Source organism: Grammomys surdaster, unplaced genomic scaffold (assembly GCF_004785775.1).
Source record: "Grammomys surdaster isolate TR1022 unplaced genomic scaffold, NIH_TR_1.0 257, whole genome shotgun sequence".
Taxonomy (NCBI): Eukaryota; Metazoa; Chordata; class Mammalia; order Rodentia; family Muridae; genus Grammomys; species Grammomys surdaster.
The window spans coordinates 2,656,650-2,675,679 of NW_021604698.1; positions in this window are offsets into that span (position 1 = coordinate 2,656,650).

Genomic DNA, 19,030 nt, shown 5'->3' on the forward strand with positions numbered 1-19,030 from the left:
GAACTCTTTTCTTCTTTTTTTTCTTTGAGATGCCTTTTTTGTTGTTGTTGGTTATTTTGTTTATTTACATTTCAAATGTTATAATCCCTTCCAATTTCTCTCTGAAAAACTGCTACTTTACTACTTTACCTTCCCTCCCACTGCCTCCACGAGTGTGCTTACCCACCCTATCATTCCCTCCTGCCTCACCACAATTCCTCTACCCTGGTTCATCAAACCTTTATTTTTTTTAACTGAAAATAGATTCTTCTTTTTAATACAACATGTGAGTAATGAGGCTCTTGAATTACTGATTTGTGTTATGGAATAATTATATGGTACTTTTCATACTTTTACAAGGACTTAAAATATGATTTTTATGCATAATACTTCCAAAATTCCCTATATCTTCTAACATATATAAAGAACTATGCATACACACCAATATACAACATCTTTTTTACATTTCCAATGAGATTAATCTTTGGCTCAGCTGTCTCATTTTCTATCTATGTAAAACAAGGTAGCAACTTTACTCGGTTTTATTAATTATTTTCTTGTAATTTTGTAGAATTATGCAATTTATATCTAAAAAGAGATTTCTACGATATGTATTTCTTCACTCATCACAATTATTATAGGCAATATTTTTGAGAGGTGCATTAAAGTAGTAATATTTTGACAGAGTCTGACACATGATCCTTCATAATTACCTTTGTTCTATTATAACACCTTACAAAGTGAATTAATTTACACTATTGTAAAACCAAATGATTGGACATGACGTCTTTCTGCACCAAAAATATAAGATTTTATCAGTTTTGTAAGTTAGTCTGGCCAATCTTACATTAAAAAAAGAACATATAAACATAAAGGAAACATAAAGAAAACATAAACTGAAAGTATAAGAAGACATATCATCAACCCGTTGATCTCTCTTAGAACATTTTACCTTTCTGAAGTATAAATAAGACTTATCAAATCATACTTGTCAAAATGCTATGTATCCCTCAAGAGGAAATATATATATCTGAAACCCAGAGGCCAAGCCATCTGCAAAAGAACAAAATAAATATCAGCCAGAATAGCATATCTCCAGCACAACCTATGAATCCTAGCACAGCAGGTAGCTGAAGTGAAAAGACCTTAAACCCAACTGCATGAAGATAATACAGGTGCTTAACAACGAAATTATTTTTTTAAAAAAAGGCTCCAGGAAGACAGGAACAAACAATTGGAAGAAATGAATAAATCCCTTAATGAATGTCAAGACAAGAAAAAAAAAAAACAACATAACAACACCAAAATGAGAACACAACGTTTGAAAGAAGCAAAACTTTTCAAGACTTGAAATAAAGCTAATATGGAAACACAATCTGAGGAACTCCCAGAAATGAAAACAATTAGTAAACAAAGCAGGAATTACAGAGACAAATTTTACCAATAGACTATAAGGGATGCAAAATAGAATCTTGGTCACTGAAGGTAAATTAGAAGAAATGAATGCTTAGACAAAAAAAAAAATTAAAAGAAAAAATTCATAACACAAAACATCTAGGAAATTTATGACACTCTGAAAATAGCAAAACAATGAATAATAGGACTAGAAAAATGAGCAAAATCCCACCCCAAAGACCCAGAAAATATTTTGAACAAAGTCATTGAAGAAAGTATTCTTTGCCTGAATGAGATTCCTATAAAGGTATAGAATAACAATGAGATTGAGCTAGAAAAGAAAGTCCCCTTGACACATAGTAATAAAAACGCTAAATATACACAACACAGAAAAAAAAAGAAAGAATAATAGCTGAAAGGAAAAAGACCAAATAATTTATAAAGACAGATGTACTACAATTGTACCTGACTCCTCAATGGAGCCTTTAAAAGCTAGAAGGGTTTGAAAAGATGTGCTGCAGACTCGAAGAGACCACAGGTGCTGGCCCAGATTACTATAACAGCAAAACTTTCAATAATAGATGGAGGAAACAAAATATTATCTGATAAATTCAAATTTCACCAATACCTGTCTACATATTCAGTCCTCAAAAGGTGCTAGAAGGAAAAATACAAAGGAGGTATTTTTCCATGAAAACACAGGAGATAAGTAACACACCGGCAATATAATCAACCACATAAACACACATTACCACAACCATCACAACAGAAATAAAAAAATAGGAATTAAGAAACATTGTTATTTCTTAATAACAGAAAAGCAGAACTCCCAATTTAAAATGAAACAAAAAAATCAGATTAAAAGAAAGGATGAAAATACACACTTCAACATCAAGGAACTCAGATGAAAGGTGAGTAAAAGAAATCCCAAGAAAATGCCTTAAGAAGCAAGTTTGGATAGTCATTTTACGTCTACTAACATAGACATCAAAGCTAAATTAATCAAAAGAGAAAGGGAAGAACAGGAAGTATAGATAAGTGGGTATTAGCTATAAAATTCATAATACACCTCATAGACTCAGAGAGGTTAAACAAGAAAGAAAGGCCAAATGAAGATGCTTCAATCTCATTTAGAAGAAGGAACAATTGCTGATGGCAAAAAGAGCTTGCTGACAGGAGTCTGGTATTGCTGTCCTCTGAGAGGCTCTGCAAGAGCCTGACCAATACAGATGCAGATGCATGCAGCCGAACATCAGACTGAATGTGGGGACCACAATGGAGGACTTAAGACAAGAACTAAAGGAATTGAAGGGGTTTTCAATCCCATAGGAAGAACAACAGTATCAGCCAACCAGACCCCCCCACACACACACACACACATACACCAAATCTCCCAGGGACTAAACCACCAACCAAAGAGTACACCTGGGGGGACCCATGGTTCCAGCTGTATATGTATCAAGGATGGCCTTATCATGCATCACTGGGAGGGGAGTCCCTTGGTCTTGTGGAGGCTCAATGACCCAGGGTAGGGGAATGCTATGCTGTTGAGGCAGGAGTGGGTGGGCCGGTAGGGGAGCACCCTCACAGAAGCACGGGGAGGGAGGAGGAGAGATGGGGTGTGTGGAGGAGAAACTGGGAAGGGGAAAACATTTGAAGGGTAAATTAATAAAATAACTAATAAAAATAAAAACATAAAAATAAAAGAAGGGGGAACAAATCAGTCATGGGAGGAAGAAAGATGGAGGGACCTGGGAGGGAGAGAGGGGTGAGGGGAATAGGGGTCGGGATCAGGCATGGGGAGATACAGGAATGATTCGAAAAGTATCAAGAGAATGAATGGAAATGTACGGCTGCTGGGAGTAAGGGTATTCTCCACAAAGTCTGAGATCTGGAGTGAGGGAGGGTTCCACTAATCAACGCAGGTGACCTTTCTCAAAATGCCCAACAGTGGGAATATAGACCTGAACAGACTACCTGTAGTAGCTAAACAGGACCCCTAGGGGCTCTATGCCCTGGCTCTACCCAGTGTGGAAAAGACCCTACTCGTAGCTTCCTATGAGTCAGTCTCCCCGTGGTTCCCTTCAGAACAAGATGTAGAACTCTCAGATCAGTCTCCAGCACCATGCCTGCCTGGAAATGGCCATGTTTCCACCTTGATGAAAAGTGGAATGAACATTTGACCATGTAAGTCAGCCCCAATTAAATGTTATCCCTTATAAAATTTGCCTTGGTCATAAAGTCTCTTCACAGCAGTGAAACCCAAACTAAAACAACATCCAACACAATTCTTTACTGAACTTAAGAGGAAAAATCTCAGCTTCATATGGAAAAATAAGTTCCCATGATAGTTAAAATAATTCTGAACAGTGCAGGGGAGATGGCTCCGAGGTTAAGAGCACTGGCTGCTCTTTCAGAGGTCCTGAGTTCAATTCCCAGCAACCACATGGTGGCTCACAACCTTCTGTAATGGGATCCGATGCCCTTTTCTCGTGTGTCTGAACATAGCTACAGAGTACTCATATACTTAAAATAAATAAATGACTCTTAAAAATAATTTTGAATAATAAACTACCTGCTGAAGGTATAATGATCCTTGATTCTGAGTGCTCTAGTAATAAAAAATCTCCATGGTACTGGCATAAAATCAGACACACTGATCAACAAATTTGAAATGAAGATCCAGACACAAATATACACAACTACAAAGACACTTAAATTTGATAAAGAGTCAATTTCTTTCTTCAAAGATATGATGATTTTATCAGATAAGTTATTCGCTTGTCTGTATATAGTGTTTTGAAGATGCTTTATATTATATGAGGATATTGTGAAGGGTGTTATTTCCCCAACTTTTTCTCAGTGCATTTGTCATTTGTATTATTTTGTTCTGGTATTGTATTTGTATTTATGTATTGGTATTATATGAATTTCTTCATACTCTGGAGTAAAGGAAGCTTCTTGAACATATGGTACTGGTCAAACTGGATCTCTGAATGTGAGATAATGCAAATAGATCCATATTCATCACCCTGCACAGAACTCAATTCCAAATGGATTAAAGATATCAACATAAACAAGACACAAGAACCTGAGAGAAAAGAAAGTGAGAAAGAGCTTTCCAGTCAGCAGGACAGGAGAAACTTTGTGAATAGTGCAACAATAGTATAGGTACAAAGATAAAAAATTAATGAGTGGGACTTCAAGAAACTGAGGTTTCTGTAATGTAAAGAATAATGCCAATAGGACAAAACGGCAGCATACAGATGGTTAAAATATCTTCACCTAACCTCCATCCTATGGAAAGCTAATATCTAAAATATGTAAGGAACTCTAAAAGTTAAACACCAATAACCCAAACAAACAAATTAAAAATAGGGCCCAAACATTAACAAAGAATTTTCATCAGAGGAATCTCTAATGATCATGAAACATGAAAAGAAATGTTCAGCGTCCTTATTCATCAAAAAATTGCAAATCAAAACTACTCTGAGATTCTATCTCTCGTACATATCAGAATGCCTAAGATAAATCACACAAATGACAGATAATGTACATGAGGATGTGAAGCAAGGGGAATGTTTCTCCCTTGCTTGTGGGAGTTGTCCACTCTAGTAATCAATGCAGTAATATCTACAAATTGAGAATATCAAGACTCAATTATGCCACTTTTGGAATTTACTCAAAATGTGCCATACTACAATAAGGAGACTTGAGTAACCATGTACATTGCTTCTTTTTTCATAATAGTCAGAAACTGGAAATAACTTAGAAGAAGTTTTTCATTTCTAAATCTTTGGAGTCCCTGGATGTTCTTTCAGTCACAGTGTCCTAAAGAGCTCTATGTAAAATGGAATTTATACTTCACAATGTCAAACATAACTTACTTCTTCAAATTTCAAACATCAAATGTAAAAGCAATTTTTATTCACCTCATGAACTTTTCATCTCAGAGGTTTAATGCTGAATAATCTCATCCTTTCCAGCTCTGTTTACCTCAATGGTTCTGGCTCAAACTCCTCTCCAGGCTGACTGATTTAATCTGGCTTCTCCCAGCTTCTCAAACTAACTCTGTCTCTAACTCTGGCAATTTGTTGCAATTTCTAGCTCTTTGTCTCTGACTCTTATTCTCTTCCCCTGCTGACCTGCACTGAACTGCTTAAACCCATGAATGAGGTCCAGTCTACTGCACTTCCTTCACTGCACTGACTCTCCGCTTCCTGACTCTCTAAGCCTGTACTGCTGTTAAATAGATTTTTTTCCTGTTCTGCTCTCAAGACAATTGGATGTGCCCTATCTCTGACTCATTCTGTTAAATCTTTCTCTTATTCATCACTTTGTCTACCCTTTAATTAAATATTACATTCAAACATGGCTGCTTTTTTTCCTATAAACTAATTTTAACTTAAAACTATGTCATAAAGTCTTGAGTGTTTGACAGCCAGAGAAATTTAAGGTGTGTGGCATGTCTGCATTTCATCTGGGTCACACAGACCAGTCTTTGGATGTAATTCCTTCCTAGGATAGTCATGTTGCTAGATTAAAATTCTTCTACAACTGAAGGTCATGAATTTTTTAACATATGATAAATTGTAAGTGTTGTTACTTAGTGGGTACTCGAAGCAGCTGGCAAAATTTTATACTGATTTCCTACAGTTTTGTTATATCTCTTATGCCCAATACTATATTTACTTTCTGCATGAGAGTAAAACACATTAATATTTGCTTAATATTCACCATTTTCTCCCAAAGCTTTGATCTAGGGGTTTCACTGATTTTACTCTAAGAAATATTCTTCCTATTAACAGCATGATTAAAATCCCAAAGAAAACCTTCTCTTAAGTTAGAATTTTAAAGACAAAACAGAATGTAGATATTTACTCAGCTTTTGATTAAATCATATTTAATTCATATAATCTTATTTTATATTTGTCTTCACTCCGTTGATTTTAATATAAAAATTTTGTTACATTTCCTTTAGTATCCATCTTTTCCTTAATTTTTGTAAATAAATGTCCTCATTTTAGTTGTGTATATGGCAACCCAGCTTAAATCTATACTTCTCATTCTTTCATGCAGATGGTGTGTCCTGTGCCTACAACTTGACCAGAGAATGTAAGGAAGAATTGATATACTCATATTTCAATTTTTTTTAAATACATAGTTTATGTCTGCCTATATTTTCATCTTCTCATAGACTCAATCACGGAATTAATAAACAGATACAAATTTTTTCTTGTTCGTCTAATTTACTCCAAATCGATTCTTTGCTGAATTACTGACTTGCATTTCAGGTTCTGTTTTGGGGAGTTCTGGATTTCACAAATTCCATAATTGGGTGACTATTGTATGAGACTTTCTAGATATGCTAACATCTAGAAGCTGTGTATTCTTCTGTAAGACTATATTCTTTTTTTTGTATTTTGGGGAGACAGGGCCTTGCTACATAGCCTTAGCTGTCCTGGAAACTCACCAGAGTGACCTGGACTTCAGAGGGCCACCTGAGTCTGCCTCACAAGATTAAATACAGTAGCAATAACAACTAACTGGAAACAGTACTTTAAATAAGTTTATAGATTAGGTTAGCTCATATATTTGACAAGTGTGTAGCTAACATTTTTAATCAAAGATGCTTCTTCTTGCAGCAGAAGAAACTAATGTAGAAAACCACTACTGTCCAAAATACAGAGTATAAGGTTATGGGAGTACACAACACCCAATAATGCATCCACAACACAAAGTATCAGGCAATATTATGGAAGATTGGGGGTAAAGATTGTAAGATTCAAAGACAGGCATCTGCTGCAAGATTTTGTCCTCTAAATGAGGGAAACTGCACATATAAAATCCCAACAATATGCTTAACTAAACAAGACCTGCACAATGACACTATCAATTGCTATGCCAATGTGAATAAAGAAAATCTCCTAAATCTTTACCTCTTGATAAACAGTTATATTGAATTAATAATGGCTGCTAAGAGTGGGAGGTTTAATCTTTTTGAGGGATCAATGACATAATAGGTTATATAATATTAAGTGGTCAGTTCTAAACATGAGTGTATATAAGTAACAAAAGATTGATTCAGCAGGGTACACTTATATATGAATATAAGTGTTTATGTAGGCATTGTTTAACCATAATTATTGAAAAATGAAGAGATCAGGAATTTGAGATGGACTGAGTATATATGGGAGAAGTTGCAGTGGAGAGATGAAAAGGTTGAAATGTTGTATATACTTATATAATACTCACAATATTTTTTTGAAAAACCTTGAAAACACTGTGTGGATAATGAATTAGAGTTTTAGATCAGAATCTACTGTTTTGAATTTCAGAATCACAGTCTTAATTAAATATCTATCTTCATAAAATGAAAAATGCTAGTAAATAAACGAATGGTGACAGATGGAACTGCTATATTGCATGTGGAACATTTAAAAATGAGAAACAGAACTATAGGTGTGCATGCTGTTTCCTTTTCCAGCAGAAGCTGTCTGGCTATTCTGTCTGGAAAAACTGGAAGTTACTTATGAGCTAAATTAAAAATTCTAGTTCCTCAGCTTCTCCCAGAGTCCAAATTGACAATTTTTTCAAAATACTTACAAGTTTCTAGTCTTTAGCTGATATAAAATATAATTCTTGACAGTAAATAGTCTATCTATAAGAAGAATTACACAGCACTGTCACCTTTAATAACCATAAACCTGATAATCATAAATGAAGTTGAATTCTAAAGATATATGAAAAAGCCTATAGGACATAATGATAAGGCATAGATGTCCTTATTCAGAGTTCTACATTTTAGGAGTTGAGCCCAGGATAAACATATTTAGTTTTGTGAGATTATTAATTGCTTGGCATAATTTCTGTGAGGTTCAAATGTCAACCCTATTTTGGCACACTCTAGAGAAAATGTCATATATAAGGCATGGATCTATTTTGTGAAAATTAAGATGGATTAAGTCATATCCAAAGGATTGACAGTATGACAGTTCTCTTCACAATAACATTCAAAGAAGCCATTCTGCTAGAATACACGGTATTTTCAGAGCTTCAGGGTCAGCTCTTTTATCACACTCAACACAAGTCCTGAGATGAGAGAGGAGTGGGCTCTGAAATCCAGAGACAAATTAGTAACGCTTTAATCAGTAGCAAGCCCCAGAGAATTCTTAACTGATGAATCTTGAATGACCAAGACACATTTAAAGAAGTCTACAACATCCTTACTCGTCTGAGATTCCATCTTACACCTGTGAGAATGGCTAAGAGCTTCAAGTGAAGCTCATGCTGGTGAGGATGTGGAGCAAGAAGAACACTCTTCCATTGCTGCTGGAGTGCCAACTTTTTCAAGCAATTTAGAAAACAATCTGAGTGTTGCTCAGAAAATTGAGAATAGTTTTATCTCAAGATCTAACTATACAACTCCTAAGCATAGAGCCAATAGACACAGGGATACTTGATCAACTATATCTATAGCACCTATGTTCGTAATAGCTAGAAACTAGAAGCAAAGTAGAAGATTAGATAAAAGAGAAATGTAGAACATCTTCACAATGTAACGTTATCCAGCTATTAAAAACAAAGGTATCATGAAATTTATAGGGAAATAGATGGAACTCATTCTGATTCAACTCAGATGAATAGGGAAATGGATGGAACTCAGGATGATTCAAGAATATCATCCTGAATTAGGTAACCCAGATCCAGAAAGACATGTATGGTGCATACTCACTTATAAGTGTACATTAGGCATAAAGTACAGGATGCATATCCTACAATATATACACAAAGAAACACACACACACAGATACACACAGATACACACAGATACACACACACACACACACACACACACACACACAGGGAGACCCATGGAAGAATGTTTGAATCTCACTTAGAAGGGAAAACAAAAAAGTGACTGGAGATGGAAAGATAAAGGGACCTTGGTGGGAGAGAGGTTGAGAGCAAGTACGTGGCTGGCAATCAGGCATTGCTTGAGGAGGCGTGGGTGTGGGAGAGGGCTGAGAATGAGAAGGGAAACTGGTAGACAGCATATCTGTGACTAGCTGAAGAGGTGGAATTGGAGATGCTATGGATAATCTATGGGTTGACACTAGTTGAAATTTCTACTATAGGGGATAGAGAGACTGAAGTGGCTACCTCCTGTATCCAGGCAGGACTTCCAATGGAAGGAGGGGGACATTCACCCACTGACAAAACCTTCAACCCCAAATTTGCCTTGCCTACAAGATACAAAGCGATAAAAATGTAACAGAGACTGAGAAAATAGCCAACCTATATGTGGCCCAACTTGAGACCCATTTCATGGGAGAGAACCAAGCCCTGACACTTATTGATACTCTTCTGTTTGCAGATAGGAACCTAGTATAATTGACTCCTGAATGGCTTCATCCAACAGCAGAGGAAAACAGATACAGGTAATCAGAGCTAACCACCAGGTGGAGCTCAGAAACTCTCGTGGAAGAGTAGGAAGTAGAAGTTACTTAGCTGAAGGGGTCAAAGCCATCACAAGAAGACCTTCAGAGTCAACTAACCTTGGCCAGTGGGGGCTCACAGAGACTGAATAATGAACCAAAAAGCATGGGGGCTAGACCTTAGCCCCTTACACATTTGTAGCAGTTGTCTTCCCCTAACAATTAGAGCAGGGGCTGTCTCTGACTCTGTTGTTTGTTGTTGGATTTCCTTTCTCTACCTAGACTTCCTGGTTGGACCTCTGGGAGAGGATGTGCCTAATCCTCCTGGGACTAGATGTCACCATGTTGGATGATACCCAAAGTGGGTGGTGTGCCACTTCTCTGAGGAGAAGAGGAGAAATTAATGCAGGAGGGATTTGAAAGGGTGAGAGAAGAGTGAGGGGGCTACAATTGGGATGGATGTAAAGTGAATAAAAACAAATGATGGAAAGAAAAAAATCAGTACCAATAATGGTAATGGGAATAAAGTCCTGAAACCTATTCAAATGGTTGCCTTGACATTCATAGTACTTTGACAAACAATTTTTGTAATAGATAACCAATCCTAACTTTTAAGAATTAGATTTCTTAGTCCATGACAGACGTATTTGACATACTAAAGGATATTTCATTGCAAATGCTTAAATGAAGTTTTTTGATTCTAAAGAAGAAAACCATTCAAAGAAGACGAATGGCCTTCTCTGTCCACTGAAGGATAGCAATATCACAGCTGTAGTCACATTTTAAGCAGACTCAAGACTCTGGAATCCAACTCACTAATGAAAACACAGAAATATGTATTCCTCAAAGACAGGTAATTGATTTCCTTGCCACAAAATATAATAGGTGTAATAAAATAAAAATCAAATATATATTTTAACTATAATTCATAAACTGTAATATACCTGCAAATAACCATGCAGTCCTCTTAAACAATATATCTTCACTTAATAGGCCTAAGAAGTCAAATCCTACACACTTTAAGCACACTCCCCCAGGTGATGCAGCATACACTTCTGCAGGCTATATTCAAAGGTCACTCTAGATGCGGTGATACAGGGAAAGACTGTAGTCATGTAATCCACAACTGATGCTTTCATTCCAGGGCTATCATACATTGAAATCATCATAAACCTACTGTCATAGCTCCCTACAGATCCATATGTTCTAGACACTGTCTTTCCTCTATTTAAGGCAGGTTTGTTCAATTCAGTCTCTACCTCCAGCCCATGTAGTTAATCAACTTCTTTTGTTTACATTGACCCTGCTCTAACTGCTTCATACTGTACCCTAATCAGACTCATTGAAAATGTGCCACTGGGTTGCATTCTATCTTTATTGCTGGTACTTTAGCTGCTATAACGCATGAGGCAGCATCAAACCTGCAGGCAATATAAGTCTTGAGGTTGTAGCTGTAGAATAATATAAAAGGAACCTGTGTCTGTCCTTGAGTCACCTCCTGGACAGAGATATAGATTCCCCTAGACTCGTCTTTCACTATGCTGTCTCAGGAAATAGTAATTCATAGTTGTCTGTTTCAGGTAATATATTTTTCAATATGTCTGTCATAACGGCTTGCCCTGTGACCTAATTAATTTACTTACATGTGCCCAGCATTGAGCTATGGGATTTACACAGAATTTCTCATTTAGCCTTTATATAATTCCTAGGAGGCTGCCATTATTAATCACACTTTATAAATGAGAAAATTGAACTTCACAATCACTAAGTAATTTGCTCACATCCACAGAGCTGAAAAGTGACAGAGTTGGGAATTGAGTGGAAATCTATCTCATTCCAAAGGATGTAATCTCTCTACCATGGAACACTGGCTCCTTAAGTAGGTTTGCAGTACTCTCTCCAGTCTCTCTCGACTCTTTCCTTGAAATAGAGCTTTTTGTCTCCCTGCTCTGTGTCAATGGAATGTTATACTCGGAATTCTTCTTACAGACACTGTCTGACAACTCATCATTACACCTCCAGACCTATAACTGATACTGACCAGGAGCAAAATATATGTATTTTATATAACATATTACATACAAAAAATATATACATTATATTTATAGCATTCATGAAACTGAAGTCTTCTTCTATATGCTAGGAAGTCAATAATAATAAGAGAAGCTGGGAATACATAAAAATGTATGAAGGATGTACATCTTTGGCCTTCTAAATGGAAAGAAAAACATTAATGTTAACATTAATGGAGGTGTTAAAAGTACCAAGAGCATCACAGTATTTCCAATGTTTGGGAGAATAATAAAAAACACATACACTTACAAAATTATTTCATTTCAATACAAATATTTAAGTAAATCTTTCAACAAATACAAGTTTAGTTCCCATGAAAATATCATAAAAATGATATTATAATGCATCATTTCAACATATCATGCTATTTGTTCTTGCTATTTGGCCTCTTCTAATACATACTTTGAACTCATACAATCCAGACTTAATGAGTTTTAGTAGTATTTTCAGATTCTGAAAATATCACTGGAACCATCACAACAGTAGAAGTTGCTACATCTTCAATGAGTGTGCATTTCTTTGTCAGATGAGTAGAAACACAAACATAAGGGTACTAGGATTTCTCTTGGCAACTACACAGAGTATAAATCCTCAGAAGGGATGTATGTAAAATGCATTAGTTGTGTGATGTACATTATCACCTGGGAAATACCTTACAGTCAGTGGAAATAGAACTGGCTTATACAATAGGTAAGTCTTTGTGCATGAATCTAAATCCTAACAAGTGTGTAGGAATTCTACAATTAGAAAGTAATCTTCATGTCTAATTTGATAGTTTAGTTATAGTTGAGATTTATTATATAATCTGCATTTTGCCCACAACTCTGGATTTAAGATCAAACAATATGTTTCACACTGTTGACTCACAAGAAAAACCAGTTAAAGCAGTTACTACAGAAAAAAAAGTTCCATTTTCTATAGAGTAGTTGATGAAACTTTATGAAAATCTCTAGGAAACAGATATTTGCAAAAGGTATTTACTCATAGAATAGATCCGAGCAAATATCTGGATGGCTATAATCCAATGGAAGGCCACACATTTCAGGGACAGGCACATACTGAAGCTTTTCTTTAGAAATAAATTTTGCGGGTCCCTTCTGTCTTGGCTAAATGTTGTTTTACTATTCATAAAAATGAAGGGAAAACATAGCCAGCTAAGAAAGTAATATCAACCCCTCCACAAGCATTAAATGAATCAATCAGCTGAATCAGTGACTTGTAATAATATGTCAATAAAAATCACAATAAATTTTTCAGAGAGGCAATCACAGAATGAAGTTAGAGCAGGTGAACATCTCTCTGAAGCTCATAGATGTGTGCTCAGTTACCTGACGCCTGTGTGCCTCAATATTCTTTTAGGTTAAATGGTGATAATAACCAGCCCATGGAGTCTGGGGATAGTTCGCATATACAAAGATAATACATATAATGTGCTTGTCATTCTTCTCATGGTCCACAAGGAAAATAAGAACCATTAGAATAATAAGAAAAACAAGGGTTAAGGGCAAAATATGGCTCATTTCAGAATGTTTACTAGCATTAATAAGAGCTGGGGGTCCACATCAGCATGAAAAACATAGATAAATAGATGAATAGATAGACACATGGATATCTAAATTGATAATGACAGAATATATATATATATATATATATATGATAGATAAGCAGATTATAGATACATATATAGATACATAGGTAAACAAATAGATGTTGATAATTAGATGAGCTATATAAATAATAAATAATAGGGAGATGAATAATGAATGATGGGTAGATGATAAGTAGATAGATTGACTGATACATGTATGATTAATAGATGGATGGATTAAATGGATGAATAGTAGATTGGTGTTTAGATCGCTACATTGATGATAACTAGCTTGACTAGTTGGTTGATTGATTGGTTGGTTGGTTGGTTGAAAGATACATAGGTAGGTAATTGTTAACTGAGATGCCATCAACTAGAAATAGATAAATAAAAAATAATCACTATTTTTAGAGCAACAGGTAGTCTCTGTTTGCCACAGTTCTGAATTGTCAAAGGGCTATCTGAACCTGACCAAATTCATCCTGGCACTCACATGTGTCATTATTTACACACAATGATAGAATGACATTTAGTATGTGTGATGGTTTATATATGCTTAGCCCAGGATGTGACTCTATTAGGAGGTGTCGCTTTGCTTGAGTTTGTGTGTCACTGTGAGTGTGGGCTTAAGACCCTCATCCTAGCTGCCTAGAAGTCAGTCTTCCACTAGCAGCCTTCAAATGTATATGTTGAACTCTGAGATCTGCTTGTACCATACCAACCTGGATGTGGCCATGCTCTTATCTTGTCAATAATGGACTGAGCTTCTGAATCTGTAAGCCAGCCACAATTAAATGGTGGCTGTATAAGACTTGCCTTGGTCATGGTGTCTATTCAAAGCAATAAAACCCTAACTAAGACAGCATTGAAAGAAACACAGAACAAGGATGGAACTTATATGATTTACCTATCAGAGAGATATAATGATTTTTCAAATACGTGTTATCAATTTTCAAGATCTTATTGAAAAGAATGACTTCTTGGTGATGTGCCAAGAAATGATCATGAACCCTCAAAACACCACCAAGGAATAGATTAAGATGTAGTCACATTAGGGTCTCTTTATTTCATCTCAAACTTGGGCCATACTCTCATCTCTGACACAGAAGAACAGGAGAGAGCTCTGAGCCCAGTTTCAGGCAAACTTTTATAAAGGAAAGAAGAGGGTATCTAGCTTTTTACACATCAGATGTGGAGGGTCATTATGGTGTCAAGGGAAGGCTTGTGACCTGAACACACAGATTTGTTGAAGAATAACCTGGTACCTGGTATTAGATGTGGGTCTTGCTGAGGGGTAACCTGGAAACTGGTGCTAGATGTCAGTTTGTTAGTTAGATTGAGTTTAACCTTAGGCCAGGTTTTCTAAGATAGAGTCTGAACCCAGAAGATTTGGTCTTTCAATGGGTGTACTCAAGCAAATAGTTCCATTGCTATACTGTTTGAAAATGCATTACAATTAAAGAACTTTATATAGTAAGATCAATGGGTAAGAATACCCATCTAAAAATTCCCATTAAAAAATAACTAAAATTCAACAAGTTAGGTATTGTCACATTCCTTCTCCATAATGTTAAGACGTTATGTGATTTTATACTAGTACCATTAGTTATCATTTATAAATATGTAATTAGAAAATTTTTAGTATTAATTTTATCTTGTAGCTATCGAAGGATATTGAATTGAATATGCTTTAAATCAATTAAAAGAGCTAGTGAGTTGCTACATTAACTACATTCACAACTTTCATCCAAATCACTTCCTCTGTCCTACTTTCGAGAATTATATTATAAAATTTTTATACTGTTTTTGCTTATTATTCACACAGGGGATATTTGTTTGTTTGTTAGAATCATTGACTGTACATTAATGTTTAGACTCCAGGGAGAATGGTCAATAGCAATATCTCTTCTTGACACTAAATATACACTTTTTGTTTGATGACAGAGGTAGAATTATCAATGAGAAAGGAGCATTTATATAGAAAGCTCTTAAAAAATAAGTGATACTTTGTATTCTGCTATTCGTTATCTCAATTAATTTTATAAGGTTTCCTCTGTTACAATCACTATCTCCATTTTCCCACAGTCTTTTTTTCTTTTATTCCTTTTTTTCAAAGCATGCATATTTCTTTAAAATCAAATTGTAATTTTTACTTATTCACACAAGGGTTATAAACACAAAAAGGCAGGACATGGGGAAGGGGATGACACTGGATCATGAGTGTTCAGGGGGAATACAGATATCTTTCAGAACAGGGTATTGGCTGGGTGAAGGTTCGGGGACAGGTCAATATGACTCTGCCTATGACTCCCTTGTTCTTATCCGTCAAGGCTACCTATTTACAAGGTCTATGACTACTCAGGCTGGCAGTCTTTTAAAAAATATAGGCTTACAAGAGTCAGTAACTTCTTCCATGTCCAGTAGTAAAAGGAGCAAGAATAAATATTCCAGCTTCAATACAGTGCTGTATTATTTTTACATAATGAGCCAACATTTAATGTATATAAAATATGTGTCAGAATTGGAATGTATTAGTCATAGTTAAATGCTTTAAGGTCACCATAGAATTTATTTATTGTACAAGAAGGAGGGGAGATTGAAGGATTATCCTGGGTGACTGTGTATCCTAGAAATAGCAGCCGAAACAGAACCTGAAGAATGATAAAATCAACAGACATGATAACAAAAAAAAGAGAACATCTAGAAGTCTAACCTTTAGACAAGGAAAATCAAGCATCTTGTGGCTGATATCCCAAGGACAAGCCCTCTAACTGATTGTCAGGTATCAAGCGGTTTTCTCTGGAATTATATATGCATTAACAACAGAAATGTACTCAGCAGATATATATTTCTCTCTAAGTCTCTGTCTCTGTCTCTGTATGTCTCTGTCTGTCTCTCTGCCTCTCTCTCTCTCTCTCTCTCAATTTTTCTTTCTATCTCCCTTCTTCCTATGTATGTATATATTTGTATATAGAATATGTTTTCTCTGTATATAGTACATTCAAAGAAAATGAGGCCATCAGTTTGATAGGAAGATGGGGGAAATGGGAGGAGTTAAAGTGAAGAAAAGGAAGGGAGTTCTTTGATAAACACTGATATACTTTCCAGGGCTCTGCGGTGGAGAATACTTCTCCAGGATATTAACTGTGTTCTTAGCTCATTCACTTCTTTTAAACAACTAAATGTCAAACTCAAAGGAAGCAGGTAGTGATATTGTGTAAGTTAGTGTTATTTGCTCGAATTCATGGGACGTACACTGCCCTGATATGCCCAGGTCCTTTCTAGATCCTCAGAATAAGTCTCAGTACCAGAGAGGCATGTGACATCTCTATTCAAACATCCCACTTATAACTGGTTAGTGCAGTTGACAAAATAAAGGCTGAAATAAACATAGAGTAAAATGCCCAATTGACAATGAACCTAAAGGTCAGTAGCATCAAAATGAACGATGCATGGAATCATTGTTTTACAAAGCATTGTTGTAGAATTAAGTGAATATTTCATTGTCTATTGTTACTTAAAAGTATACATTTTATGTGGTATATCTGGTCATTTAGGGATAACTGTACAATTTCACTTGTTTCATTAATTTTTGAAATGCATGTATGTAGAGGTGTGTGCCTGCAAAATGTGTAAGCAATCCCCACATAGATCAGAAGAAGGTTCTAAATCACGAAATATAAGCAGAATATGGATGTTGGAAGAAAAATTTGGTTATACCAGAATAGCAGTTTTATTAACCAGTGAGAAATTCTTGCCACACATACAAATTAGAATGTGCTTATTCACTCCCTTGATAAGAGATGTTTTGTTATTTCTAGTTGGTATAGCTATAAAAATATGTGTGGAATCATTGATGAAACATGTTTTATTTATTTTCCTTATTCAAACACCTATATAGTATAATTGATATGTTTTGTAAAGCCAAGGTTATGTTTTGTAAAGTGAGGTATGATGAGATTGGATGGGTTTCTCAGTAGGTCCATGCTGAGGCATTCCCCCTCAATCCCCCAATCCCATACCAGTCATATGACAGGTCTAATGGTGAACAGAGTTTATTTGGGGATATGGGATGGGAGTTGAAAAGGAAGTATAGGCAGAAGATGGGGGTTGGGGCCATCTGGGAACACTTGGAGAGAGGGGAAGGGGAAAGGAAAGAGGGAGAAAGAGAAGTAGGTGAGAGAGAGGAAAAGATGAGAGAGAGCAAAGAAGCCAAGAACTCCATTTTATAACAAGTCAGGCCTACCTGGCTGTTCCCATCTTACTGTTGGTTGGAACCAAAAAAGAATGCTAAAATTAGAATCCTGTAAATATGTATAAATCACTTCTTTAAGGAAGTGTCACTTTGATTTCCAAGTAATTATGTAATTTTACAACATAAAAAGCAATTCCTAACAGGTCTCATTCCTCCACATTCTTACCTACACATAACATGGTCAGTGATTTATATTTAAGCTTTTGTAGTGCACATGTATAAGTATAGTGGACATGTATAGTACATATCTATGAGGCTATATACTCTTATCTTCTCTAGTATTTGTTCAAGAATGTAAATCTCTTCCAGGAATTCCTTATTAAGTTATTTGGTTGAACACCACTCCCTACCCCACAGGTTCACTTGCTTCTCAAGAAACATCCTGTAAATGAGGACACCCAAGTAACAAACCCATGTTTCAAGTCCCCTTCATGCTGGGACCCCAGCAATCCCAGGTGCCATTAGCTCTGCCCCACCCTATCAGAGCTCCATCTTCCTTTCTGTCCACACTTCCAACTGCAATTGTGTGTCTGCATCCCACATCCCAGCCCACTACTCTGAGTGCCTTTTGGGTACCAGTTTGAGTGGCTTGCTGTTCCTATGGATTACCAGGCCACTCAACACAAGACATAAACAGATGTTGAAAAGCAAGTGCAAGAACATAATCAACAGAAGCTAGTACAATCTGGCTTCATTAGAATTCAGTTGAATTACAACTAGTCCAGGATATCTTAACACACCTGAAAAGACTATGACCTTAAATCTCATCTCATGAGGATAATAAAGGACTTTAAATAGAAAACAAATATATCTCTTAAAGAAATGCAGAAAAATATAATTAAAGAGGGGAAGGAAATGAATAAAAAGTCCAAGATCTAAAAATGGAAATAGAAGCAATAAAGAAAACATAAATAGAGGCAACCCTGAAGACGAAAAACCTAGGAAAAAGAACAAGAACTACAGACAAAGCATAACCAACAGAATATAGCAGATGGAAGAATCTTAGACATAAAAGATACCATTGAAAAATTGATATATAGGTCATAGAAAATACCAAATGTATAAGGCTCCTAATACAAACCATTCAGCATATCTGGGACACTATGAAAAACCAAACCTAAGAATAATAGAAATAGGAAAACATTAAAGAAAAAAAATCAAGAAATTAGACAACAACACAAATAACCCAATTAAAAAATGAAGTATAGTGCTAAGCAAATAATTCTCAAGAGCAGAATCTGAAATGGCAGAGAAGCAGTTCTTCTTAGAAGGAGCAACAAAATACTCAAGGGAGCAAATATG